Below are 13,344 nucleotides of genomic sequence, written 5' to 3'. Positions count from 1 at the left end.
AAGGGGAGGGAAGAACCAGCCTCAGCACTGGGAAGGGCTTTTGCCCGAAACGTCGATTTTGCCTCGGATGCTGCCTGAATTGCTGTGCTCTTCCAGCACCACTAATCCAGAATCAGCACTGGGTCTACAAGCACCACTGCACCTGGACGCTAGATCACTGCTGATATTGGCAGCTCCCTGGAACAGGATCTCCAGTCAAGTGTTAAAAATCACACAACACCAGGTTATAGTCCAACAGGTTTATCTGGAAGCACTAGCTTTCAGAGCGCTGCTCCTTCATCAGGTGGTTGTGGAGTACTAGATCGTAGGACACAGAATTTATAGTAAAAGTTTACAGTGTGATGTAACTGACATTATATATTGAAAAAGACCTGGATTGTTTGTTAAGTCTCTCATCTTTTAGAATGACCATGTTGGTTTCAGTTCTTTCGTATGTAAATCCCAGAACTTTCTTAAAGTTACATTCTCAAATGAACTTGAACAATAGGTGCCTTGTCAGCCCAGATAATGCATTGAAGGTGGGAGGTGCCCTGTGTGAGGCTGTCTGTGCCCCAATGTTCAGACTGATTCTAATCTCAAAAAGGGATATACAGAATCTTACATTGATTTAGGCAGTTTTTGAGCAAAATAAAATGTAATTCTGCAAGTACAAATTCAACCCACAAACTTTTATGTGTGTGTGTGTGCATGTGGGTGTGTGTGCGAGGGGAATGAGTGTCTGTGAGAGAGTGTGTGTATGCTTATGTGTGTGACTGTGAGTGTAAAGGGGTATACGTCTGTGAGAGGATGCTTGTGTGAGTTTGGGATTGTATGTGTGAGCTTATGACAGAGAGCTTGTGTATTAGAGAGGGTCTGCCTGAGTGTATGGGTCTGTAGGAGTGCGTATGTGTGTGTCTGTAGGACTGTCTGTGTGTCTGGCTGTCTGTGAGTGTGTGTCTGTGTCTGTGTGTGTGCGTGTCTGTCTGTGTGTGTGTAGTGCAGTGGGGTCACCTGTAATGTGACATGAACTCAAGGTCCTGGTTGAGGTCAGCTCCATGGATACCGAACTTGGCTATCAGCCTCTGCTCGACCACTTTGTGTTGTTGCCTGTCCCAAAGTCCGCCTTGGAGGATGGTCACCTGAAGATCCGAGGTCGAATGTCCTGGACCGCTGAAGTGTTCTCCGACTGGGAGGGAACACTGCTGCCTGGTGATTGTTGTGTGGTGCCCATTCATCCATTGCTGTAGCCTCTGCTCGGTCTCGCCAATGTACCATACCTCAGGGCAACCTTGCCTGCACATATGAGATAGACAAGGTTGGCCAAGTCACATGAGTACCTGCCACGTACATGGTGGGTGGTGTCACCACACGTAATGGTGGTATCCGGGTCGACACTGACACGTCTTGCAGCATCTACCGTGACAACGTTATATGGTGTTGTCCTGAAAGCCAGGCAGTTTGCTGCGAACAATGATCTGTTTGAGGTTTGGTGGAGGTGTGGGGAAGGTCAGCTCCTGGGAAGTACTGGACGATGAAGGGTACCTGTCTGTTGCAGCTCATGTCTGTCTCCTGAGGAGGTCATTATGGTTTCTTGCTGTGGCATGTCAGAACTGGCGGTAAATGAGTTGAGCATCATACCCTGTTCTTATGAGGGCGTCCTTGAGTACTTCCAAGTGCCAATATGTTCCTCCACATCTGAACAGATCCTATGTGGCGTACGGCTTGTCTGTAGGGGATGACTGTTTTAATAAATTTTGGGTGGAAGCTGGAGAAGTGAAGCATTTGTGAGGTTATCCGCGAGTTTGCGGTAGAGTGAGGTGCTGAGGTGTCCATCCTTGATGGAGATGCCTGCGTCCAAGAATGAGACAGATACTACATAGTAGTCCGTGGTGAGTTTGATGGTGGGATGAAACTCGTTGATATCACTGTGTAGTTGTTTTAGTGACTCCTTGCCACTGGTCCAGGGTTACATCATGCTGTAAACTTTTGCAATAAATTCTTTGGCTCAAGAACTTATACTCCATAACCACCTGATGAAGGAGCAGCGCTTTGAAAGCTCGGGCCTCCAAATAAACCTTTGGACTATAACCTGGTCATAGAGTCATAGGGATGTACAACATGGAAACAGACCCTTCAGTCCAACCCGTCCATGCCACCCAGATATCCCAACCCAATCTAGTCCCACCTGGCAGCACCCGGCCCATATCCCTCCAAACCCTCCCTATTCTTATACCCATCCAGATGCCTTTTAAATGTTGCAATTATACCAGCCTCCACCACTTCCTCTGGCAGCTCATTCCATACACGTACCGCCCTCTGTGTGAAAAAGTTGCCCCTTACGTCTCTTTTATATCCTTCCCCTCTCACCCTAAATGTATGCCCTCTAGTTCTGGACTCCCCCACCCCAGGGAAAAGACATTGTCCATTTACCCTATCCATTCCCCTCATAATTTTATAAACCTCTATAAGATCCCCGTCAGCCTCCAACACTCCAGCGAAAACAGCCCCAGCCTGTTCAGCCTCTCCCTGTAGCTCAGATCCTCCAACCCTGGGAACATCCTTGTAAATCTTTTTAAAATCCTTTCAAGTTTCACAACATCTTTCCTACAGGAAGGAGACCAGAATTGCATGCAATATTCCAACAGTGGCCTAACCAATGTCCTGTACAGCCACAACATGACCTCCCAACTCCTGTACTCAATACTCTGACCAATAAAGGAAAGCATACCAAATGCCTTCTTCACTATACTATCTACCTGCGACTCCACTTTCAAGGAGCTATGAACCTGCACTCCAAGGTCTCCATGTTCAGCAATACTCCCAAGGACCTTACCATGATTTGCTTTCCCAAAATGCAGCACCTCACATTTATCTGAATTAAACTCCATCTGCTACTTCTGTTGTAATCTGAGGTAACCCTCTTCAATGTCCACTACACCTCCAATTTTGGTGTCATCTGCAAATTGACTAACTGTACCTCTTATGCTCGCATCCAAATCATTTATATAAATGATGAAAAGTAGTGGACCCAGCACCGATCCTTGTGGCACTCCACTGGTCACAGGCCTCCAGTCTGAAAAACAACCCTCCATCACCACCCTCTGTCTTTTACCTTTGAGCCAGTTCTGGATTTCCCACGCACAAAGCCATGTTGACTATCCCTAATCAGTCCTTGCCTTTCCAAATGCATGTACATCCTGTCCCTCAGGATTCCCTCCAACAACTTGCCCACCACCGATGTCAGGTTCACTGGTTTATAGTTCCTGGCTTGTCCTTACCACCCTTCTTAAACAGTGGCACCACATTTGCCAACCTCCAGTTTTCCGGCACCTCACCTGTGACTATCGATGATACAAATATCTCAGCAAGAGGCCCAGCAATCACTTCCCTAACTTTCCACAAGGTTCTCGGGTACACCTGATCAGGTCCTGGGGATTTATCCACTTTTATGTGTTTCAAGACATTCAGCACCACCACCTCTGTAATATGGACACTTTTCAAGATGTCACCATCTATTTTCCTACATCCTATATCTTCCATGTGCTTTTCCACAGTAAATACTCTTGCAAAATACTGTTTATTATCTTCCCCATCTCCTGCGGCTCCACACAAAGGCCGCCTTGCTGATCTTTGAGGGGCCCTATTCTCTCCCTAGTTACCCTTTTGTCCTTAATGTATTTGTAAAAACCCTTTGGATTCTCCTTAACCCTATTTGCCAAAGTTATCTCATGTCCCCTATTGGCCCTCCTGATTTCTCTCTTAAGTATACTCCTACTGCCTTTATACTCTTATTAGGATTCACTCGATCTATCCTGTCTTTATCATACATATGCTTCCTTCTTTTTCTTAACCAATCCCTCAATTTCTTTAGTCATCTAGCATTCCCTATACCTACCAGCCTTCCCTTTCACCCTGACAAGAATATACTTTCTCTGGATTCTCGTTATGTCATTTCTGAAGGCTTCCCATTTTCCAGTCATCCCTTTACCTGCAAACATCTGTTTTTGAAAGTTTTTGCCTAGTACCATCAAAATTGGCCTTTCTCCAATTTAGAACTTCAACTTTTAGATCTGGTCTATCCTTTTCCATCACTACTTTACAACTAATAGAATTATGGTCGCTGGCCCCAAAGTGCTCCCCCACTGACACCTCAGTCACCTGCCCTGCCTTATTTCCCAAGAGTAGGTCACGTTTTGCACCTTCTCTAGTCGGTACATCCACACACTGAATCAGAAAATATTCTTGTGCACGCTTAACAAATTCCTCTCCATCTAAACCTTTAACACTATGGCAGTCCCAGTCTATGTTTGGAAAGTTAAACTCCCCTACCATAACTACCCTATTATTCTTACAGATAACGGAGACATCCTTATAAGTTTGTTTCTCAATTTCCCTCTGTCCATTGGGGGTCATCCCTTTCTTATTTCTCAGTTCCACCCAAATAACTTCCCTGGATGTATTTCCATGAATATCCTCCCTCAGCACAGCTGTAATGCTATCCCTTATCAAAAATGCCACTCCCCCTCCTCTCTTGCCTCCCTTTCTATCCTTCCTGTAGCATTTGTATCCTGGAGCATTAAGCTGCCAGTCCTGCCCATCCCTGAGCCACATCTCTGTAATTGCTAATGTATCCCAGTCCAATGTTCCTAACCATACCCTGAGTTCATCTGCCTTCCCTGTTAGGCCTCTTGCATTGAAATAAACGCAGTTTAATTTATTAGTCCTACCTTGTCCCTGCCTGTCCTGACTGTTTGACTCATCTTTGCTCTCAACTGTACCAGTCTCAGATTGATTTCCTTCCTCACTATCTCCCTGGGTCCCAACCCTCCACCTTACTAGTTTAAATCTCCCTGAGCAGCTCTAGCAAATTTCCCTGCCAGTACATTAGTCCCCTTCCAATTTAGGTGCAATCCATCCTTCTTGTACAGGTCACTTCTATCCCAAAACAACTTCCATTGATCCAAAAATGTGAGTCCTTTGCCCATAAACCAGCTCCTCAGCCATGCATTCATCTGCTCTAAATTCCTATTCCTGCCCTTATTAGCTTGTAGCACCAGGAGTAATCCAGATATTACTACTCTCAAGGGCCTCCTTTTTAAATGCCTGCCTAACCTTCTGTAATCACCCTTCAGAATCTCAACCTTTTCCCTTCCTGTGTCATTGGTTCCAATGTGTACAATGACCTCCTGCTGGCCCCCTCCCTCTTCGGAACATTCTGCACTCTCTCTGAGGCATCCTTGATCCTAGCAGCAGAGAAGCAACACTCCATTCTGATTTTTCACTGCTGGCCACAGACTAGAGAGTCCCCTAACACAATTGGTCTCTGGAATCCAATCTTGTAACCCTCATTGCATTGGAGCCAGTCTCAATACCAGAAACTTGGCTGTTTGTGCTACGTTCCCCTGAGAATCCATCACCCCCTACATTTTCCAAAACAGCATACCTGTTTGAAATGGGGATAGCCACAGAAGACTCCTGCACTAACTGCCTACCTCTCTTACCTTTCCTGGGGTTAACCCATCTATGTGACTGTATCTGAGACTTTTCTCCTTTCCTGTAACTGCCATCCATCACATCCCCTATCTCTTGTAAATTCCTCATTGCCTTTAACTGTCTCTCCAAATGATCCATTTGATCTGATAGGATTCGCAACCAACAGCATTTATTGCAGGTATAATCCTCAGTAACACGTAAGCTCTTTCTCAACTCCCATATCCGTCAAAAAGAGCATCTCACTCTACTAAAGGCCATTTTTGCTTCTTTCAATCTACAGACCCAGAAAACAGCACTGTCTTATTCCTCTACAAAACACTGCTCCAGGTTAAATTAATACTTATGGCTTATACTTTAAGGTTAATCAGGAGACATACCTCAAGAAAACATATAATCAAGGAAGAACCCACTCTACTCACTACTGCAGACTTACGGTAAGCCATGCTTAAAATATCATCATCTCTGTGTCTGTGCTGTGACCTCTCCCAAACATGTTCCTCCAAGATCAGTTGTGAATTTCAATGTTTGTTAATTTTCCCAGACACACTCCGATGTCCAGCAATACATGAATTTAAACAGCAAAGACAGTAACTGCAGGTTCACTGCTGTATCAGCTAGCAAAGTGGGTTTCTTTTTCTCTGTCTTTCTTGCACTGACCTCAACATGTGCTGCCTTTGTCTGTCCCTCTCCCTTTTAAAAGTGCTGTTGTTTTGACCTTTTTTCCTCCAAAGTTCCAAAACAATGCAGGAGCATATAAAACAGTAACTGCTGACCTCTATAAAGGAGCAGCTGTTGAAGCCAGAATTTTTTTTCCCCATTCTCCATTTAGATTACCCAGAATGGTGTTGTGTGATTCTTAACTTTGTACACCCCAGTCCAACACCGACTCCTCCAAACCCAGTCAGGTGAAGCAGGCGTGCATGCACTGTCAGTGGCCGTAGAAATCCCCACAACCCCATATTCCTTCACAACCATCCCTTTGCAGCTGTATACTGTCATGTTCCCAACCAGAGAGTTAATGTGACTTGTGTTTAACTGGGATGATTATCTTCAGATGGAATTACCCAAATAAAGTGTACTGTACCTCTTTTTCAAATTGAATATCCTTAGGATTTGGTTGGAAACAGAAGGCCATACAGTAGTTCAGACCTGAGCTATCTAAATACAGTAGTGTTATTGTCAGAGTATGCTTTTTTAACCAAAAAGTACTCAAGACCAAAAACAGGCCTATTCCTGTTCCTACGCTCCTATCAACCATTTAGGGATTCAACAGAAGTGAACATTGTAATATCAAAGTCATCTTTATAAAAAACGTTTTTGTCAATGATTACAGCCTAACACTGATATCTAGTACAGTAACTCAAATCATTTAACATCAGGCATTGCTTAGTGAAATGAAAGTGTTTTCAATTATTTATGCTGGGTATTGGAAGGAGGTAAAACATTTAATGAAGAAAGGTTTTGGATGGCAGACATTGCTTTTCAGAAAGTGTAATCTGTGATACATCAAATGAACCACAGATGACAAAAAGAGTATTTTAACTGTAAAATGAATCACATTAGTAATGAAAAGGGAGTAAAAGGAAAGCAGCAGCGATATGGTTGATTTCTCTCTATGATTGCTATGTTTAATTTCAGAACAATGTAACCGACAACAGTAAATCCAAGGAACACGGAAAATATTTGGGGAAGGTTGAAAAAATGAAAGAAATTCTGGACCTCAAACCTGCCAGAGAGAGAGACTATCGAGATGGAGGAGGATCAGTCATTAATAAAGCCAGTCTGCTACCTAACTACAAAGGTATTATCACCCTAAGAACAGAGTTTAAACATTACAATAATAACTTGGACTGTGGGTTTTCTCTTTATTTTGAGCAGATGAGTCTGTAACATTGTGAAACAGTGTGTTCAGCCAGTGATTCCATCCGTTACCAAGGTCATTAGTCATGATGTTTGTGGCATTGTGTGCCTTTTAACATTTTAAGAGAAACAAATGCATTTTGTAACTAGCAACTGAACAGGAAAGTGGAGGTGCGGGGGTGGGGGTGGGAGGAGAATTGATGAACTTAGTTTGAATGAAAACGTGTTTGCTCGATAGCAGATGGAGAGGTGGCCTTGAGAGCTCAGATACAAAGTCATTAATGTTCAGAAACACAGGTGGGGAGGGGAATTTTTATATTTATATTTATTTTTATTTTTATATCCCCTTTTATGATTTTGTGGTGTGTATTTACAAGAAACAGAGTCCTTTCCCTAGACCCTGGACAAAGGAATTGACTGCACCCATGTGAATGATTCCAAGAGACTGAAATTGCAGATTTCCATGAGGTCAGAATCACAACAACAACTTACATTTATACAATACATTTAATGTATTCAAATATTCTGAGGCGCTTGACAGAATGTTTGTAAAACAAACAATTAACATTGAGCCACTTAAGGAATTATTGAGTCAGATGACTAAAAGCCTGGTCTAGGTTTGGTTTCTTAAATGCAAAGATGACATGGAAAGGCCGAGAGGTGTAGGACGGGCACTGGGACCTTGGTAACTGAGGTATGGCCACCGATAGCAGAGAGATCAGATCTGGACATTCTGCAGAGGACAGTAGGGTATCTCAGGAAAACATGGGGGGAGGGAGGCTGTAAGAGGTGACAGAGGCAGGAAGTGGCTAAGGCCATGGACAATTGAAAACAAGCATGGGAATTTTCCAATCAAAATGCTGCTTTGACTGGGACCAAATTTATGTGAGTAAACACAGAGATGATGGACGATCAGGACTGTATCCAAATAAAACATCGGCTGCAGAAATTTGGATGGCCTCAAGTTTACGGAGAAGGGAGAAGGCCCAGGAATGATTTGAAAGTTCAGAGGCTACATTGTCAAAAAATCTGTATTGGCTTATCACACAGCTGTCACTTGACAGAACTTAAGATAAAGTGTCTCCTGACATCATGGTTTTATAATGTGCTTTCTCTGCAAGTGCACTGATGGTAGCTGATAAACAACCATCTGCGTATGTTTGCAAAAGCAGGACGCTTGCACAAAGGTAGACTTGCACTTTGTTCAGGATTGTTCATGAGCTCAGGGCACCCCCAAAGGACTCCACAGCCAAATGAAAGGCTGTTTTTTTTTACATATGATGTTGCAAACATTGTGGGAGAGTCAGAAACACAGGAGTCAAATTGTGTACATCAAGCAACAATGTGATAATGACCAGATATTATCCATCTGTTTGTGGTAAATTTGGTGGTTGGGAGAGCATGGTGGAGTTGCTAGGGAAGGGAAGAGATCAGGCAGGTGTGAAGTGACTTAATCCATAGTGTAAAATTCTAGTTTCTCATCTACACTTGCCTTGCTCCACCAGCAAGTTGTGGTTTCTCACATTTCAGTCTCTCTTTGCACTTGTGTATATGCGTCTACAGTATCTGTGTCAGAGAAATCGGCATTTTACTTGAGAAGACTGCAATTCAGCCCCTTCCACTCATTCTCCTCCTCTTCATCACATTCAAAAAGTAAGGTATTTCCTTCAAGAAATTGTATCAAGAGTGCAAAGTACTACAAGCAAATCAAAGTCTAGTCCTGACCCTGAAATTATTGAAAATGTTGTTGTGTGCAAGAAGCAGACAGAATGACTTCCTCATTGTGTTATCCACCCTGCCATTCTCACTGACACTGACAATAGTGATAGTATTTATCTGGGATGAGTGAGTTAGCCCCACAATCAATTATCATGTACTTTTGCCCGCGCTCTCTTCTAACGCGATTACGTTTAATCCTCTGGCTGAGACACACTCCATTTCTAATTGCCCAAACTGCTGAAAGATGTTGTGCTGTGATCTACTCTCACACCATCTCTTATCATTGTAAACCTCTTGACCAGAATGCCTTGCAATCTGAGTGGCCCTGATGAAAAAAAACAAGCCATTTTTAGTATTTATCTTCATTCCAAACAGCTTTCTATTAAATCCTTAATTTTCTTTACACAATATAGATCCCAGTACTGCACATAATCTAGTTTGCTATCTTTTCCCTAATTCTATACTCCTTCATGCTTTTGGATAATCTGCTGTGCAATACCTTGCTGCTGTTGCTTAACAAGAAAGTCAACGAGACCCTGGGCTGAGTTAGTGGCTGGTGTCAGTTAAGGTTGAATTGTTGGCCAGGATCCTAGGAAACTCCTTGCTTTTCAATGGATAGTTTCACAAGATCTTTAAGATGCAAGAAGAGCCACAGGAATAAGTGAGGCAATATCTTGGTTTAACAGCTCCCTCAGAGCACAGTAATTAATGCTCTCGTGCTAAGGACCACATCGTGAAAACAAAAGACACCATCTGCCATTGCAGGTCATAACCCAGGAAACTAATCAATAAAACAGACCTGTTCAGCAGTAAATCTATCACTGTAGATTGTCCCTATGTAAATGTTTCCTGCAGATAAAGTTGCTAAAGTGTAACTATCTTCTATCCCAAAGAATGCAGGCACAGCCTTGTGGTACAATGGCATAATCGCCTTCATGCAAATGTAGTCAAGCACCGAGAGAAACTTTCCAGCCACAGGTCAGTAACTATAAGGCACTGATTTAAGGTAATTGGCAAATAAACCAGAGTTGATATGGGGATTAGAGAATTGAAGCATTAAAAATTATTATGTGGAATGAACTGAACGAGTAGTGGAAACAGATTCAGCAATAACTTTCAAAAGGGAATTGGAAAAAATACTAGTAAAGGAAACTTTTGCAGGATTGCATGGTAAATAGCAGCACAATGGGCCAAATGATTAGATTACTTACAGTGTGGAAACAGACCCTTCGGCCCAACAAGTCCACACTGACCCTCTGAAGAGCAACCCACCCTTCACCTAACATTACAGGTAATTTAGCTTGGCCAATTCACCTAACCTGCACATTTTTGGACTGTGGGAGGAAGCCCACACAGACTCAGGGAGAATGGGCAAACTCCACACAGTTACCTGAGGCAGGGACTGAACCCAGGTGTCAGGCACTATAAGGCAGCAGTGCTAACCACTGTGTCTCCCTCTATGCTCTATAAAGTTTCAAATTAACCTCTAGCTAATTCAGTACGCTTTCTTCACTAGCATGCTGTTGATTAAAGGAATAGAATAGTCCTTTCTCTATTAAATGATAATGAGTATTTCTGAAAAGGGGCATGCTTTCTCAGCTTTTCGAATTGCACTCAGCAGGCAGACACAGGAATGCAAAATTTCAATGGGAGCAGCAATTTATGCTGCATGAGAAGAGGATGCCGAGTGGTTGATTAAGTGACTCTGACTGGTTGAGGCATTGCTGTGAAGAATGTACTGGCCAAGTATTGTCCTCTGTGCTTTCATTTATTTAAAGAAAGGCACAATGGGATGGGCATAAATATCAAAGACCCTCGGATGCTAGAAATCAAACTGGAAACTGCTGTAAAAACTCAGCAGGTCAGGCAGCATCTGTGGAGAGAAAGCAGAGGTAATGCTTCAGCTCCAATGAACAGTTCTGAAGAAATATCACTGGACCCCGAAACGTTTAGAATGCCTCGGTGCATTCTTTGTGTTTGCAGAGAATAGGTCACTGCGTACGAATAGATGCAGCTTCTAGTCAGTGCAAGTGAGACACATTGTGTGTCTAATTGATAATCTTGAATCGCTTGTTAATGAATTCAGGGTTGGGAGTTACCTCCCTGATTCCAGCTTCAAGAATGGTGCTGATCAGCTGCAGCACACCCAAAGGTGGGAGGGGGAACATTCAGCAGACATGGTTCACATTAGTACCTTCAACATAGGCAGAAGGAGAGATGAGGTCTTGCAGTCAGTATTCAAGGAGTAAGGTAAGGTATTAGCAAGCAGAACTTCAGAAATAATAATCTAGAGACTACTCCTGTAATCACATGCAAGTGTAGAATAAAAGGATAGATCAGATTAACGTGCAGATGGAGAGATGGTACTCGATAGAGGGTTTCAGATTATTGAGCTGTTGGAAACAGTACTGGGGGAAGGTAAACATAGAGTTGCCATAGTCTGGGGCTGCTCTCTCATTGGACGGAGAGATGGCCAGTGGTAGTTTAACCTGAGGGTCACCATACCTCAGGGGAGGGGAAAGGTTGACAGTCCTTCATGGTAACCTCAGCCAGTGTGGGAATTTAACCCACGCTGTTGGTATCACAATGCATCACAAACCAGCCCTCTGGACAAGTTATACATAAACAGAACTGGGGCCAATTTCTTAGATTTGCTAATGCTATTCATCAGAGGGTCATGAGAAGAGTCAGTAGGCTGATGGCCATTTAGTGCATCAAAGTTCGCTCTACCGTTCGATAGGATGATAACTGGATGAAATATAGGATGGTAGGATGATTGTGGCCTGTTCCCCATACCCCTTCACTCTCTTACCAGTCAAAGATCAGTCTAACCCATTCTTGAATACATTCAATGTCTAGCCTTCACTGTTCTCTGGTGGAATAGAATTCCAAAAATTAGCTTTCTAAAGCCAAAGGTTTCCTCTGAAATTCCTCCTCACCTCCATCTTAAAGTCCCATATTTTTGAACTGTTCCCTCAGTTCTAAAGATCCCAACAGAGGATAAAGAGTGGAGCTGGAAAAAGCACAGCAGGTCAGGCAGCATCAGAGGAGAAGGGGAATTGGTGCTTCAAGTCAGAATTGTCAGCCTAGTTCCTCTGATGCTGTCTGACCTGCTGTGCTTTCTCCAACTCCACTCTTTATCCACTCTGACTCTCCAGCAGCTGCAGTTCTCACTATCTCCCAACAAGAGGAAACTTACTGTCCAGTCTTATCCTGCCAAGGTCATCAACAACTTAAATATTTTAATAGATCACCTCATATCTTTAATTCTAATTTATTTGGACCAGACCCACTGAAATTGGCTATCTGCAAGTGAACTATTTATATTTTTGCATTTCTCCTATTTTTCTCTCATAGCCAAGCTAGAATTAGCACTGTGCGTGAATTTTCTCTGACTGACATCTGAACCACTTGGCCCAGCTCATACGCAAGATCCACAGCTAGCAGAACCTCCTTTTCTGTCAAACGTATTGTCAACAGTTCTCCTGAGTTCTGTCTCGGAACTTGAGCTATGTTGGAGAAAGGAACACGTTAGCACATATTGTCAAAGCATTTTCTTCACCCTTCGGGATAATTCACCAATGTCAGTTTAAGGGGATAACCAATAAGGAGACTGCATGAGAGGGGAATGCTAATTGATTGGCAAATGGATTCTGTCTGGGAGTAGTATTAATGGTGATTGACAGTTAGCTGCAGGGCTTTCTTTAATTTTGAAATGAAACAGGATGCCTCTGATTTTTTTTATTTATTCAAAGGATTTTGGCTTTGAGGAGCTGACCAGTATTTATTGCCATCACTAATAGGCCCTTGGGAAGGTGGAGCTGAGATGTTGTCTTGAACAACTACAGTCTATTGGTGAATGTGAAAACATTTGGGGGGGAGTTGCAGGACACCGACCCAGTGACAGTGATGGAGCAGCAATAAACTTCCAAGTCAGGATTGGTGTGTGGCTTGGAGAGGAACTTGCAGGTGATGGTGTTCCCATGTATTTTCTGGACAGTAGCGATTTGGAATGTGCTGTCTGAAGAGACTTGGTCAATTTCTGATTGGTCAGATTGAACCTCTCTTGTTGAGTTGAAGCAGGCACAATGTGTCTATGTTCGTTTTGTCTGTAAAGGACAGGGGTCCTGTGTATTAATATGTAACGTCCAGTACCAACCAAGGACACCACACAGTGCACCGACTGACAATCCTAAATTGATGCTAAGCATAATTCTTTGTACACTCAGGAATGCTGGCCAATTGCAGAATCATATTTAATGCTGGACACTATGTTTTGAGCTTTGCAAGAAC

At 43.1% G+C, this 13,344-nt stretch overlaps 1 protein-coding gene across 2 annotated transcripts in view; it reads right to left on the bottom strand.

Annotated features, from left to right (window-relative positions):
• traf3ip2a (TRAF3 interacting protein 2a) overlaps positions 1 to 13,344 on the bottom strand; it is an 82,169-nt gene that overhangs the window by 39,016 nt on the left and 29,809 nt on the right. The window lies entirely within an intron of this gene.

Source organism: Chiloscyllium plagiosum, unplaced genomic scaffold, assembly GCF_037043375.1.
Source record: "Chiloscyllium plagiosum isolate Xiang-an unplaced genomic scaffold, Cpla_swu_hap1 HiC_scaffold_3, whole genome shotgun sequence".
Taxonomy (NCBI): Eukaryota; Metazoa; Chordata; class Chondrichthyes; order Orectolobiformes; family Hemiscylliidae; genus Chiloscyllium; species Chiloscyllium plagiosum.
The sequence above is the reverse complement of the archived record's forward strand: the minus strand, read 5'-3'. Positions and strand labels throughout refer to the sequence as shown.